A 14,236-nucleotide genomic window follows, 5' to 3' on the forward strand; every position below is an offset into this window, starting at 1 on the left:
GGATGTATTACAGAGTTTTATTGGGAGATGTGGGCCCGAGCATCTAAACTGTCAGCTTTGAGTGTACCGGTTAAGCCTGGCCGTATGAGGCAGGGCAGAGCTCTTGTTAATTTTTTAATTCTGGCGTGGAAGATGGCAGAGACGAATTACCATTATAATCAGGAGGGGATGCCATTGATTTTCCAAATCCGACAGCTTCTGCAGGAAATTTGCTGAAGTTTCAGCGATGATCATTCAGACACTGCAGGCATTCTCTCGTGGTATAATTAAATTACCGTCGGGTAGAGAGAGTGAAATCCCAACCAACCCCTGCGAGAAAACCGTGGAAAACCTATTCGCAGATTTAGTCGAAGAATTTGCTTTCGTGCGGGTGCGAGACGGAGAAAGCAATCACTGCGAAACTCCAACGGTCATCATCACTACAACTTAGTCTTGCGACTCTCCCGATTATTGTAGAATTGTTTGTGGTTCAAATCGGGGTATAATACCACATCGGCTGTGTGAAACACATCAAAACTTTTATATATTTTGCGATAAGAAATGATCGTAACAAGAGGGGTACGGTGGCGAGGTGCTTCGGCTGAATAATGAATACCGGCCGAGGAAGGTCCCCGGGCCAAATTGCAGAGAATGCAAGCTTGGAAGAGCAGATCTTCGCTTTGAAGTGATCTGGCGCTCTCATGCAGGGCTGGCCGAGACACGTGTGGAGCCATGTCCAGACCTCGGCGAAGCAGCTGGCCATATATGCATCACAGTGATGCACCTGGTCGATGTCTATCGATCAACAGAACGGGGCCTATGTCTGCTGTCACCCGAGCTTTTGGCTTTTTCCCGATTCGATTATCTTAGGTAACTTCTTGAAATATAGGTGATAAAACGGTTGAATTTTTTGGTGCAAATTTTAGGGCAGAAGAATTATTGTGCTTGCCGACCGTGTGAACCGAGGAATCTGTGGGAATTGTGATGATAAATTACAGTTCAAGGTAGGTTGGGAGCTTGTCCAAGTTAACTTTTACAGTATGCGATGCCTGAAATTGGTCAAGGGTTGTGAATTTCTATACAATTAATTTGTGTTCGTCGATTTTTTTTCTTGTTTTGGGAGGGAATTAGTTTTTTACGATAGTTGAAGTTGGAAGAGTTACTCCTAATCGATTTGATGGCTTAAGATTTCACTGTAATCTGCTGACTGAATGTTGAACCCTAGTTTAGAAAATTCCATAATATGACTAATGAGTGGTCTAGGGTTTCACTATACCCGGAATCTTGAAACCGGTTTAGGGATGCGTCTCGTGAGTTTGTACAAAATTGATTTGGTGCGTCTGGATTGTTTTTTGGAGTAGATTTGTGTTTGCCTTTCTTAAAATTGAAGAGAGTTACGGCGAAATGGTTTGGGGTTTTAAGGTATCTCTGTAATCTGTTGACTACATGTTAAACCCTTGTTTACAAAATTCAAAACTTGCCACGACACAGAAATGATTCTTAAGTTTCCCAGTGTGCGAAGCTTGAACTTGATCTAGGTTTTTGAAATTTGAATTTCAATGATGGTGCTTATGATTATTTTTCTTTTGGAGGGAATTAGTGTTTGCTGTACGTGAAATTGAAATCAGGATTGGAAGGTTTCACTGTAATCTTTTGATTGCATAAAAACCCAAGTTTGGAAAATTCAAAACATAAGATAGTAGTTAGCACGAGGTTTTTGCTTCCATGATGGTTGCGAAACCCTAACAGATATGATAAGGGTCACGATGCTGGGAGAAATCTTTTGAATTCATAAGTTATATTAAGGAGCCTTGCTAGTCCTATCACAGTGGCAGGGTCTTTTTTCTGACACTATGTTCGAAATTACACCGGTTTGTAATGGACGGATGTTGAAATTGAGCTAGGCCACCTTGTTTTTCAAATCTGGAGAGAGTTGTGGTGACATTAGAGGGTTCTAAAGTTAAGACCAGGGAGGTTAAGAGAAAGACTGAGTGCAGGTTAGACACTAACACTATGAAGAAACTGTTTGAATATCAGATTAAGGCAAGCTGCTCTTTGGGTGCTTACGATCAATTGTCTGGCTAATAAGCATAATTCTAACCAGCACGGGCTTAGGGTTTCAGATCTGCAACATCACAGGGCACATGTTGGGGTAGAACCTACAAGTTATTGGTTGATTCTGAGAAGAAAGTCATCACCTTTTGAACTAAGTTTGGGACAATTATGTAGATATCTTGACCGTTGGTATAATTTATTCACTGAGGAGTCTGCTGAGGAGTCGGGGGTGCTCATTATCACCTTTCATGTATAGGGAAAAGATTGAAATATAGAAGTCACTATGCAAGGAGTGAAATGCAGAAGTTGATTCATCACCTTGTACAGGAAAATCACTGAAATAACGAAGTGCTTGTTGAGGTGGTCCCATAGAATATTTTTAGCCTCATGGACATTAAAATCGTTCTTTGTCATCTTCTATTTCCAAACCAGCTTCTTATGTTATTAAGAATGGTGTTTATTACCAATGTCCATGACACCACATTTATTGTAGCTGCTTTAGCACTTCCATGGGATAGCCATAATCCTCTTTAAGTGAGTTTTATGTGCAAAAGAGATTCCCATTGAGTTGTCAGTATTCGAGAGCTCACCTGGACTGAAGAATTTAGGCACTATTTTTGTTTCCACTTGGCCGAGTAGTGGTTCGATACACTGGGAGCCTAGAGGATTTCTTAGAACTGCACCCGGGGAAGAGATTACAGAAGCTTGTTGGGTTATGGAGTGTCCATTTAGACAAACAAGCCTCCTATGCTATTATTGAGGACAATATTTTTATGGTTATATATTGAGAAGATAAACAGAGAAGTGATACCTATAAATTTGATGCTTCTAAGTGCATTCTTGAAGTCAATTCACTTTGACTTCCTCCAAAATTAGTTCATAACTGGGGAGACTGGGAGTTCAAGTCAGGTCAAACAATAACAGTGTATGGATAGGACATTGCCTGTATGGAGTAGGGGTACCACCTTTCAATTTACCCGAGTATGCGGCTATACAAGTGGTGGTCTTGTAAGGAGTAGCGGATTAGAAGTTTATGGAGCAGGAAAAGATCTCTACCAAATTTGACTTCTTGTGCATGTGAAAAAGTCTATTTCAAAAAATGATGAGCACTAATCATGGGGCTGAAGAGATGCAGAGCATTAGATCTGGGGAAAGTGTAGCATAAGGTAATTCTGTCATTGTTATTAATGCCTTAAGGGCGAACTTCCAATTGGAAGCTACAGGGACTTTTGGAGGAAACAATATTTATCACAGCATGTTGAATCATTCCTGTTAGGTCATGCTTTCGGGAAGCAAATGGTGATGCTGACCTCCCTCAAACAAAGCTATAGACGAGTAGGATTTTCATTGTTCTTTGATTGATAAGTGATGTTCCAGAGTAACTGGATTCAAGCACGACATGGTCGCTTTTCTTTGTTGGGGGTTCTCTGTCTATATTTTTGATTTTGAGCTATGACATAGTTGCAAAAGATTCTTATTTGTTTGGCGTGGAAGTAGTAGTGACTTCTTTCTAGTCTCTGTACGGAGATTGGTGGACCAAGGTCAGATTTGGCGCCATTTTCCCTTTACTGTAAGATGCAATAGATTTTTGGTGGTTGTTACCCTTAATTTTTTACCCACCCCTAGTGTACTTCTCAAACCATTTCTCCAGTTCAAAAATTCCAAGAAGCTCTCCTGCAATTAGAATTGTTGGCCTGTTCATCTTTGTTGAAACTTCTTAAGTATTGGCCCCACTTCTGAAATTTCATTTAGGTCTGATCTCATGATTACACAACATTCCCGTTATCAGATTTTTGCTTTCCTACATTTCTTTTGCTGACGTCTTTTTGATGCCGTCTATTGGATCTGAATAAGAGTCATCGTTAATGTTTGAGTTTGAAATATAGTTCCCACTTAGAATTTTGAATGCGTTCGATGGAAATGGGCATTTTAGCACATTGGCAATGTGATTGATCTCGTTGCTCTCATGGAATATTTTTGGCAATTGCAGAGATTTTTTTTCTTGCTGTAAGGTATTTAGAGGGCCTTTCTTTCTTTATGTGAGTGATTTTTGCAATAAATGATATATGAATTTTATGCCTATATGTTGTTCCAAATCCGCTGCCAAAATCACTCACATAAAGAAAGAGAGACCTTCTAAATACCTTAGAGAAAGTCTAGAAAGAAGAAAAATCTCTGCAACTGCCAAAATTATTCCATGAGAGCAGCAACGTCAATCAGTGTCAATGTGCTAAAATGCCCATTTTTATTGAACACATTCAAAATTCTAAGTGGGAGCTATATTTCAAACTCAAACATTAACGACGACTCTTATTCAAATCCAACAAACTCAAACATTATCGACGACTCTTATTCAAATCCAACAGATGGCATGGAACAGACGTCACAGAGGAAAGCAAAAATCTGAGAACGGGAGCGCTGTGAAGAGAGAATGTCAGATCACAGGCTAAGAGTGGGCCCGGCCATCAAAGTGTCAATGTTTCGAGTGTGCCAATTAAGCTCTGCCGAAAAGGGACTCACATAGAGAAAAAAAGACCCTCTAAATACCTATTAGGGAAAATCTAGAAAGAAGAAAAATCTCTGCAATTGCCAAAATTACTCCACGAGAGTAGCAACATTAATCACAGTGCCGATGTGCTAAAATGCACATTTCCATTGAACACATTCAAAATTATAAGCGGGAACTATATTTCAAACTCAAACATTAACGATGACTCTTATTCAGATCCAACATACGGCATGGAACAAACATCAGCAAAAGGAACAGAGGAAAGAAAAAATCTGATAACGGGAATGCTGTGAAGAGAGAATGTCAGATTATGGCCCATCGAAGCGTCAATGCTTCGAGTGTGCCGATTAAGCTCTGCCAAAATTACTCCATGAGAGCAGCAACATCAATCACAGTGCCGATGTGCTAAAATGTACATTTCCATTGAACACATTCAAAATTCTAAGCGGGAACTATATTTCAAACTCAAACATTAATGGTGACTCTTATTCAGATCCAACAGACGACATGGAACAAACATCAGCAAAAGAAACAGAGGAAAGCAAAAATCTGATAACGGGAATGCTGTGAAGAGAGAATGTCAGATCATGGGCCATGGAAGCGTCAATGCTTCGAGTGTGCCGGTTAAGCTCTGCCCTGGTTTTCCAAATGCCACAATGTGTGGCCTTTTGTTTGAAACTTATGAAAAGAAGTGATTGCCTAACGACGTGCTTCTCAAGATGATTCAGTCTGGGAAACTGGGAATGGTGCAGGAATTAATTTGAATTGGATCCTTGAAGATTTTGACATGACTACTGGTAGAAGAATTGAAGTGTGAGAATGAAATTGTATTGTTCTGGACAAAGGTGGCGTACGTGCATTTAATTCCCACACTGGTAAGAGACTCATTGCCAGGCTGTCAGGATTAAGTTCGCAAGCAGAATTGTTGTAATTAACCGCAAGCAGAATTGTTGTAATTAACCTCTCAAACTAATTCTCCATCATCTCCTTTTTGAAGATTCCTAGCGCTTGCCACCCCTGAAATTCGTTTCAGCTTTCAGAATGGAATTACTTGCAAATGCCGATTTGTGGATGAAGATCCTCACTCTGTATGGCAACCTTGTCTGACAAAGAAAGAACTCAAACAGCTTGATATTATCTCTAGCCTTTTTGCAGCTGCGTGGGAATTGAAGACCAGTTTTGTTCGGTATGAAAGTGACACTTTTGAGCTTGAAGGGGAAAGAGACAGAGCAGAACTTTGCGAACTTCTCTAGAATCATGGAGAAGCCCTTGTTCTAGATTAATTCCTCGGGGAAATGGAGCAATTTTTCAACATGATTTGTATGGGCGACGATTTTGGCACTGGCTAAATAGCCACGGAAATGCACCAACAAAAATGCACCAGTTAACTCTGTTGCCAACTCCGTCAGTCATGTTACTTCCGCCCATTCACGTACATTTTGAAAGACTACAGAGAAGCGTATGTCTGCAGAGACTACTGCAGACAAGTGTCAGCTCGGCCCACCGTCTTTTCGAATTTGGGGACCAATTCCAGCGCATGTGTTGTGAAAATGAGCCGGTTTATAATGTGGCGCTGACAAAAGTGATAGTGATGGTTTTTCTTGAGCTGTTTTAATTTGATGGATACTTTTTGTATTGAAGTCTTTTTACATCGTTTTTTACGGTAAATTTCATTTTCAGTTGAATGATCAATATGAAAATGAGGGTAAAGTTTTGATTAATTATCACATAGATCATATATATAATTATGAAATCTTATTTCTTATTTCTGAAGAAGTCTCAAAAATTAATGGTGTTACACAAGGAAAATTTCATACTATCCAAATGAATTGTGGAAACTTGATGATAGTAGTTGATATATTATAATCTTAAAATAATTTTTTTAGTATTCATATTATAGTTAAAATAATAAATAATTGATTTTAAGATAGATATTTTCTATTATAAAAATATTTAAAAGTTAAATTTGATTTTTAGATGAAGAATATGAAAAAATATATAATTTATTTGATGGAAACAACCGGATTACATAGATATCGACATCTCTGTCATTACAAAACTGATTACAACATTACGAGTAAGCATATATCTAAGCTGCCACGTGCAAGGAGATGCAGTTCGTCAAAGTCACCTTGGGGTCGAACTTGGCCCAAACGCGTCTCTGGGGGTTTGAACCTTGGTGGATGGCAATTTCAATTGTACCATCATCCTCACCAATTGTGCCCAACCAATTGAGCAACAACCCTTTGACGGATATGAAAATATTAGAAATGAGTGTGATTCAACTTAAATATTTAACAATTAGTAATACATGTTATTCACAAATGTATTAGAGGTAGATTGTATTCTTTGTATAGTAATATGAAATATAATTTTTGATGTGATTAAATTGTTTCTAGTTAGGCCTCATTTTCATTTCAACAACATGATAATATTAGAAATGTACAACTTCTACTACTAAATGTTTTACATTAACAGTAGAAAGTAGTCCTTACATGCTAATATCGATAAATAATGACTTGTCAACTTTTATTTTGTTGTAACTATATAAACCGATCTATTTTAACATGATGGAAAATTTCTTGCACTTGAGTCTTCTTTTGTATCCTTTTCTAACTAAATGACAATATTAGAGATGTGCCCAATGTTAATAATTTTACATGTTGTTATAGATGTATACAAGGTAAAATTTATTTTTTATTTATTAATATTTACACAAACTTTAAAAAGTGATAGAAATCATATTTCTTTTATGTTATCAAGATTTTAATTTTAATTACTAATATTTTAGTTGTTTTATCATTCAACATATTACTATAGTAGTTTCTTGTTTTTTATTATTAATTACTATAACTTTTTAAAACTAATTAATAATAATTAATAATCAAAAACAAAAAACTACTATAGTAATATATTACTAATATTACTAAATTTTTATTAATTACTATATTACTAACTTTTTATTAATTACTAAGTTAATTAATAATAATTATAAAAAGTTATAGTAATTACTATAACTTTTTATTAATAATAAGATTTTAATTTTAATTACTAATATTTTAGTTGTTTTATCATTTAGTAGTTTTTTGTTTTATAATATTAATAATAAAAAGTTATAAAAAAGTTATAGTAATTAATAATAAAAAACATTAATTAGTAAGTATTATTATTATGTTGAATAAAAAGATGTTAGTTATAAAAAGTTATAGTAATTAATAATAAAAAACAAGAAACTACTATAGTAATATGTTGAATGATAAAACAACTAAAATATGATTTCTATCACTTTTTAAAGTTTGTGTAAATATTAATAAAACAACTAATTACTAATAAAAATAAAATAAAAACTAATTACCTCTTATTAATAATAAAAATTAATTACCTCTTATGAAAATAGTAAAACAACTTTACTAATTACCTCTTATTAAAATATATTACTATAGTAATATATTACTAATATTACTAGCTTTTTATTAATTACTAATATTACTAGTTTTTTATTAATTACTATATTACTAACTTTTTATTTATTACTATATTACTAACTTTTTATTAATTACTAAGTTAATTACCTACTAGAGTTAAAAAGAGTTAATAATAATTAATAATAAAAAACAAGAAACTACTATAGTAATATATTATTAATATTACTAACTAATTATTATTACTAATATTACTAACTTTTTATTATTAATACTATAATATTATTATAATTAGTAATATTACTAATGAATGTTTTTTAACTAATTACCTCTTATTAATAATAAAAATTAATTACCTTTTATTAAAATAGTAAAACAACTTTTTTTAACTAATTAATAATAATTCATAATAAAAAACAAGAAACTACTATAGTAATATATTACTAATATTACTAAAAGAGGGGTACAATTTTTATTGAATATCAAAGAGAGCTGAACAACACAAGAAACAAAGAGAACTACATAGCTTTATCTTAATCCACAAGTTGATCTAGCATCTGAGATAAATCAAGGGAAAGCATCCGAGGATCAAGAATGTTCCAAGTCGGCCCCTGCTCAGAGGCCCATTTAGCCAGACAATCAGCCACACTGTTCCACTCATGAGGGATATGCATAAAGGACACAAAATCCAGCGAATTGCATAACTGAATGATCTGCTGAATAACCAGAGCCAAATGCCAATCCACATGCACAAGGTTCCTATTATGCAATAAGTTCACAACCACCTGCGAGTCAGTCTCACAGAGGATTCTTTTCCAGCCATGTAGACAACACTGTTCCATTGCAACCAAGATAGCCAGGGCTTCCATGAGGTTATTAGTATAGTAACCCTTGTAAGTAGAAAATAGAAACTGGATATTACCATAACTATCACGCCCAACTCCCCCAATACCAGCCGGACCGGGATTTCCTCGAGAAGAACCATCAGTGTTGATTTTAAGAGTGCCCACCTCAGGAGGAGACCAACGTCCTTGACGATTAACTCGCTGAGGGTGTTGCTTAGCTCGATTCCCAGAGCGGGTGTGGGGGATCGAGGGAGAACAACCCTGAAGAGGAAAGGAGAGGCGAGAGTAAATACTAGCATCAATAGGATCCAAACCCCCGCCGATGTCACATTTAGCAAGGAGGGTTTCCTGAAGAGAATTAACAATTCTCCCCCACATGTGCTTGATCCCAAACTGCAAATCATGAAAGATCCTTCTATTCCTCTCAAGCCAAACATGCCATAAAACAAGGGAAGGGCCGATAGTCCAAACAACTTGAAGAAAAGAAGTCTTGGAAGGGGAATGGCCCAAACGGTCCTAGAATTCAGACAAAGAGGACACATGCCAACACGTGCATCCCCACACACTCCACCAGAGGTGCCAAATCTGTTTGGCAAAGGGGCACTGGAAAAAAAGGTGAGATACAGTCTCTTCACTATTGCGGCAGAGAACACAGAGAGAAGGCCCCTGGAAGCCTCTCTTGCAGAGATTATCCCAAGTGAGACAACGATTGTAAACCAAAATCCAGAGGAAAAAGTTACACTTAGGCCATGAAAACCTATTCCAAACTTTCTTCCATGAAATATTACTAACTTTTTATTAATTACTATATTACTAACTTTTTATTAATTACTAAGTTAATTACCTACAAGCATATATCTAAGCTGCCACGTGCAAGGAGATGCAGTTCGTCAAAGTCACCTTGGGGTCGAACTTGGCCCAAACGCGTCTCTGGGGGTTTGAACCTTGGTGGATGGCAATTTCAATTGTACCATCATCCTCACCAATTGTGCCCAACCAATTGAGCAACAACCCTTTGATGGATATGAAAATATTAGAAATGAGTGTGATTCAACTTAAATATTTAACAATTAGTAATACATGTTATTCACAAATGTATTAGAGGTAGATTGTATTCTTTGTATAGTAATATGAAATATAATTTTTGATGTGATTAAATTGTTTCTAGTTAGGCCTCATTTTCATTTCAACAACATGATAATATTAGAAATGTACAACTTCTACTACTAAATGTTTTACATTAACAGTAGAAAGTAGTCCTTACATGCTAATATCGATAAATAATGACTTGTCAACTTTTATTTTGTTGTAACTATATAAACTGATCTATTTTAACATGATGGAAAATTTCTTGCACTTGAGTCTTCTTTTGTATCCTTTTCTAACTAAATGACAATATTAGAGATGTGCCCAATGTTAATAATTTTACATGTTGTTATAGATGTATACAAGGTAAAATTTATTTTTTATTTATTAATATTTACACAAACTTTAAAAAGTGATAGAAATCATATTTCTTTTATGTTATCAAGATTTTAATTTTAATTACTAATATTTTAGTTGTTTTATCATTCAACATATTACTATAGTAGTTTCTTGTTTTTTATTATTAATTACTATAACTTTTTAAAACTAATTAATAATAATTAATAATCAAAAACAAAAAACTACTATAGTAATATATTACTAATATTACTAAATTTTTATTAATTACTATATTACTAACTTTTTATTAATTACTAAGTTAATTAATAATAATTATAAAAAGTTATAGTAATTACTATAACTTTTTATTAATAATAAGATTTTAATTTTAATTACTAATATTTTAGTTGTTTTATCATTTAGTAGTTTTTTGTTTTATAATATTAATAATAAAAAGTTATAAAAAAGTTATAGTAATTAATAATAAAAAACATTAATTAGTAAGTATTATTATTATGTTGAATAAAAAGATGTTAGTTATAAAAAGTTATAGTAATTAATAATAAAAAACAAGAAACTACTATAGTAATATGTTGAATGATAAAACAACTAAAATATGATTTCTATCACTTTTTAAAGTTTGTGTAAATATTAATAAAACAACTAATTACTAATAAAAATAAAATAAAAACTAATTACCTCTTATTAATAATAAAAATTAATTACCTCTTATGAAAATAGTAAAACAACTTTACTAATTACCTCTTATTAAAATATATTACTATAGTAATATATTACTAATATTACTAGCTTTTTATTAATTACTAATATTACTAGTTTTTTATTAATTACTATATTACTAACTTTTTATTTATTACTATATTACTAACTTTTTATTAATTACTAAGTTAATTACCTACTAGAGTTAAAAAGAGTTAATAATAATTAATAATAAAAAACAAGAAACTACTATAGTAATATATTATTAATATTACTAACTAATTATTATTACTAATATTACTAACTTTTTATTATTAATACTATAATATTATTATAATTAGTAATATTACTAATGAATGTTTTTTAACTAATTACCTCTTATTAATAATAAAAATTAATTACCTTTTATTAAAATAGTAAAACAACTTTTTTTAACTAATTAATAATAATTCATAATAAAAAACAAGAAACTACTATAGTAATATATTACTAATATTACTAAAAGAGGGGTACAATTTTTATTGAATATCAAAGAGAGCTGAACAACACAAGAAACAAAGAGAACTACATAGCTTTATCCTAATCCACAAGTTGATCTAGCATCTGAGATAAATCAAGGGAAAGCATCCGAGGATCAAGAATGTTCCAAGTCGGCCCCTGCTCAGAGGCCCATTTAGCCAGACAATCAGCCACACTGTTCCACTCATGAGGGATATGCATAAAGGACACAAAATCCAGCGAATTGCATAACTGAATGATCTGCTGAATAACCAGAGCCAAATGCCAATCCACATGCACAAGGTTCCTATTATGCAATAAGTTCACAACCACCTGCGAGTCAGTCTCACAGAGGATTCTTTTCCAGCCATGTAGACAACACTGTTCCATTGCAACCAAGATAGCCAGGGCTTCCATGAGGTTATTAGTATAGTAACCCTTGTAAGTAGAAAATAGAAACTGGATATTACCATAACTATCACGCCCAACTCCCCCAATACCAGCCGGACCGAGATTTCCTCGAGAAGAACCATCAGTGTTGATTTTAAGAGTGCCCACCTCAGGAGGAGACCAACGTCCTTGACGATTAACTCGCTGAGGGTGTTGCTTAGCTCGATTCCCAGAGCGGGTGTGGGGGATCGAGGGAGAACAACCCTGAAGAGGAAAGGAGAGGCGAGAGTAAATACTAGCATCAATAGGATCCAAACCCCCGCCGATGTCACATTTAGCAAGGAGGGTTTCCTGAAGAGAATTAACAATTCTCCCCCACATGTGCTTGATCCCAAACTGCAAATCATGAAAGATCCTTCTATTCCTCTCAAGCCAAACATGCCATAAAACAAGGGAAGGGCCGATAGTCCAAACAACTTGAAGAAAAGAAGTCTTGGAAGGGGAATGGCCCAAACGGTCCTAGAATTCAGACAAAGAGGACACATGCCAACACGTGCATCCCCACACACTCCACCAGAGGTGCCAAATCTGTTTGGCAAAGGGGCACTGGAAAAAAAGGTGAGATACAGTCTCTTCACTATTGCGGCAGAGAACACAGAGAGAAGGCCCCTGGAAGCCTCTCTTGCAGAGATTATCCCAAGTGAGACAACGATTGTAAACCAAAATCCAGAGGAAAAAGTTACACTTAGGCCATGAAAACCTATTCCAAACTTTCTTCCATGAAATATTACTAACTTTTTATTAATTACTATATTACTAACTTTTTATTAATTACTAAGTTAATTACCTACTAAGTTAATAATAAAAAACAAGAAACTACTATAGTAATATGTTGAATGATAAAACAACTAAAATATTATTAATTAAAATTAAAATCTTGATAACATAAAAGAAAAATGATTTCTATCACTTTTTAAAGTTTGTGTTAATATTAATAACTAAAGAATAAATTTTACCTCTTATACATCTATAACATGTAAAATTATTAACATTGTGCCCATCTCTAATATCTTCATGTCATTTAGTTAGAAAAGGATAGAGAAGACTTAAGTGCAAGAAATTTTCCATCATGTTAAAATAGATCGGTTTATATATTTACAGCAAAATAAAATTTGACAAGTCATTATTTATTGATATTAGCATGTAAGGACTACATTCTACTGTTAATGTAAAACATTTAGTAGTAGAAGTTGTACATTTCTAATATTATCATGTTGTTCAAATGAAAATGAGGCCTAACTAGAAACAATTTTATTACATCAAAAATTGTATTTTATATTACTATACAAAGAATACAATCTACCTCTAATACATTTGTGAATAACATGTATTACTAATTGTCAAATATTTAAGTTGAATCACACTCATTTCTAATATTTTCATATCCTTCATCTAAAAATCAAATTTAACTTAAAACTATTTTTATAATAGAAAATATCTATCTTAAAATCAATTATTTATTATTTTAACTTGACTATTAAAAAATTATTTTTAGATTATAATACATCAACTACTATCATCAAGTTTCCACAATTCGTTTGGAAAGTATGAAATTTTGCTTGTGTAACACCATTAATTTTTGGGACTTCTTCAAAAATAAGAAATAAGATTTCATAATTATTTATGATTTATGTGATAATTAATCAGAACTTTACCCTCATTATTTTCATATCGATCATTCAACTAAAAATGAAATTTAGCATAAAAAATAGTGGAAAAAGACTTCAATACAAAAAGTATCCATCAAATTAAAACAACTCAAGAAAAACCATCACTATCACTTTCATCATTGCCACATTATAAACCGGCTCGTTTTCACAACACGTGCGCTAGAGTTGGTCCCCAAATTCGAAAAGATGGCGGGCCAAGTTGACACTTCTCTGCAGTAGTTTCTGTAATGTATACTTCTCTGCAGTCTTTCAAAATGTACGTGAATGGGCAGAAGTAACATGACTGATGGAGTTGGCGATGAAGTTAACTGGTGCATTTTTGTGGCTATTTAGCCAGTGCTGACGATTTTGTGCAGATCCCAAATAAGTTGACATCTTTTTTCATTACTGTAACGGTCGTTGTAGTGAGGTGAATGGTTATTTTGAAAGAATTTTGTATATAAAGGGGCTTTTAGGTTTTGGAAAAGGGAGTGAAAGAGAGAGAATTATAAAACAGTGCAAACTTTGATAATATGAAAGTATAGTCTTTGAATTGTTAAACATAAATAGAATGAGCATAGTTCTTATCTTGTATATATTTATGTTTGTCTTTCAATTACAAATAGACTCATATATATGAGATGCGCGAATAATTTTTTTTAAGCTATGCCTTATTCTTGAAAT

At 33.5% G+C, this 14,236-nt stretch overlaps 1 non-coding gene across 1 annotated transcript; it reads left to right on the forward strand.

Annotated features, from left to right (window-relative positions):
• Positions 1-556: 556 nt before the first annotated feature.
• On the forward strand, positions 557-813 carry LOC149561141 (RNase MRP). The gene has a single exon (XR_016364289.1).
• Positions 814-14,236: the final 13,423 nt, after the last annotated feature.

This window comes from Cupressus sempervirens, chromosome 4 (assembly GCF_028749045.1).
Source record: "Cupressus sempervirens isolate cs-2001-9-10 chromosome 4, ASM2874904v1, whole genome shotgun sequence".
Taxonomy (NCBI): domain Eukaryota; kingdom Viridiplantae; phylum Streptophyta; class Pinopsida; order Cupressales; family Cupressaceae; genus Cupressus; species Cupressus sempervirens.